Source organism: Anastrepha obliqua, chromosome 2 (genome assembly GCF_027943255.1).
Source record: "Anastrepha obliqua isolate idAnaObli1 chromosome 2, idAnaObli1_1.0, whole genome shotgun sequence".
Lineage (NCBI taxonomy): Eukaryota > Metazoa > Arthropoda > Insecta > Diptera > Tephritidae > Anastrepha > Anastrepha obliqua.
In genome coordinates, this window is record NC_072893.1 from 14988834 (window position 1) to 14991253 (window position 2420).

Sequence of the window (2420 nt, forward strand, 5' to 3'; positions counted from 1 at the left end):
TGACCATCTGTCCTGTGGCATAGGAGTACTTAGTGTCTTCGTCTAAGTACCATCCAGATCCGTTTTCATCACTGGTTTTGCATCCGTCGGTGTAGAAAGTGTGCTGATATCCCGTTAATAGGTTCTCTGGACTCAACCATTGATCTCTATCTGGGATCAAAACATCATACTTCCTACGGAAGCTGAGATTAATACGCTGACATCGTCCGCGTATGCTTGGATGTGTCCAAATCCCTGATGGACGGTGTGCCGAAACAATGCCATCGGGTTTTTAAAACCATAACCGAGTGTCTGGAGGAGAAAAATATTGTGTCTCAATATTTTTGGACATACAAAAAGCGTTTGACAAAGTATGGCACTCAGGACTGTTATGTAAACTAAAAAAGAAATACCAGTCTAACGGTTAGACTTGATAGAAGTGAAACCTTCCGTAAAACAAACTGAGAGAGAATAAGACGAAAGCAGCATTAGGAGCGGGATAATTATAGGTTCATTATAACATTGCTATAAAGTTCATATTTTATTTTCTTCATTTTATCATTATTCATCCTCAATGTTTTCAATTTCAACAAATGATACGAGTGGCTTATGATAGATAAAATATGATACAAATGCTTTGGTTTCGATGTTGTCAAAAAAAATACCCAAACGGACCGAAGAAACAGACTTACAAATTTCTTCCATTTTCGTCTACTTGTATTCATATAAAAATTTATGTCTCTTCCCACCAAAGCTAAATGTATTAGTATATTTTTTCTTGTATTTATTCAAGGCTGAAATCCCGGCGGTACTGCAATACCGGGCCAACCCGTGGCAGAGGTGGAGAGCAAGCTCCTAAAACACTCCGCGCATTTCCAAAAATTAGTTTAACATTTGTTGTCCTCCGATGGAGGATCTATCAGATGTTAAGCTGATAACCACACTACCTAGTCAATACATTTTAAATAATAAACCTAATAAACCTTTTGAGAATTACACGCTCACAAAAAAAAAAATAATGTACGAAATATTTATACCGATTCACTTAAACTGACTTTCAGTATCTAAACCAAAAATAGAAAAGCCAAAAAACTGTTTTCAATAAATAATCAGAAATGTCCTACAATGCAAATTTCAAAAAAAAAAATTCCATTTTCGTCTACATGTATTCATATAAAAATTTATGGCTCTTCCCACCAAAGCTAAATGTATTAGTATATTTTTTCTTGTATTTATTCAAAGCCGAAATCCCGGCGGTAATACAATACCGGGTCAACCCGTGGCAGAGAAGGAGCAAGCCGCCCCTAAAACACTCCGCCCATTTCCAAAAATCAGTTTAACATTTGTTGTCCTCCGATGGAGGATCTATCAGATGTTAAGCTGATAACCACACCACCTAGTCAATACATTTTAAATAATAAACCTAATAAAACTTTTGAGAATTACACGCTCACAAAAATTATTTATATCAACATATAATATAACGCTTCGTAACTAAATAACTTTTAGGCCAGCGACGACAGCATGGCGCGGTAGCCGAGCGACTAGCAATGTGAGCTTCCGATCCAAAATCCTTGGTTCGAATCACAAGAAAAAATAAAAGTTATTTTTATTTAGTTCGTCGCTACTTTTATATCAACATATAATATAACGCTTCGTAGCCAAGTTGGTCGCTTTTTTCGTTTCACTTTTCCTCAAATCACTCCCAACGATTCTAAAGAAGTTTTCACTTCAAAAAGATACTGTCCATTCCTCTATATCTCTTCTGAGATCATATATAAGGCAGAGGTATTTGTATGTTAATATACAGTTCGAAACTTCCAATGTTTACCAAATAAAGGCCGGAGCTCCACAAAGCAGGCACAATTTTCACTGCTGACCTGGAACTATTAGATAATAATAACTTAATAGTTGCCACCTATGCGGATGACACTGCCATTCTTTCTTCTTCCCACTCGGCTAATGAAGCTAAATTGCTTAAACGCAGTTAAACGTTTTAGAAACTTGGCTTCGGAATGGAATATCTTGGTAAATGACTCAAAATGTGCTCATGCCACATTCACACTGGGGAAAGTGTCAGTGTTAACCAAACTATTATTCCAAAATTTAGTAGTGCTAAGTATTTCGGACTACAATTAAATAGAAGACTAACATGGCGACAACACATCTTTGCAAAAGATCTCAACTGAAAACAAAAACTGGCTGCTTGTCTGAATCTAAACTACGTCTTAAGAAAAAAATTCTTCTTTACAAGATTATGTTAACACTTGTTCAGTCATATAGTCTAGGGTACTAAGAGCAAATCGAATGTAGATGTAATCTAAAGATATCATTCAAAAACACTCCGACTAATGCTCCCTTTTTGGGTGTTTGGCCGAGTTACTCCTTCTATTTGTGGCGTGCGTCTTGACGTTGTTACACACATGGAGGGACCTACAGCT

At 36.6% G+C, this 2420-nt stretch overlaps 1 non-coding gene and 1 pseudogene across 1 annotated transcript; both read right to left on the reverse strand.

Annotated features, from left to right (window-relative positions):
• Positions 1–763: 763 nt before the first annotated feature.
• LOC129239898 (U2 spliceosomal RNA) lies at positions 764–949 on the reverse strand (annotated as a pseudogene).
• Positions 950–1211: 262 nt separating this feature from the next.
• LOC129239924 (U2 spliceosomal RNA) lies at positions 1212–1415 on the reverse strand. Its single transcript, XR_008581978.1, has one exon. It is a non-coding gene; the product is annotated as a U2 spliceosomal RNA (small nuclear RNA).
• Positions 1416–2420: the final 1005 nt, after the last annotated feature.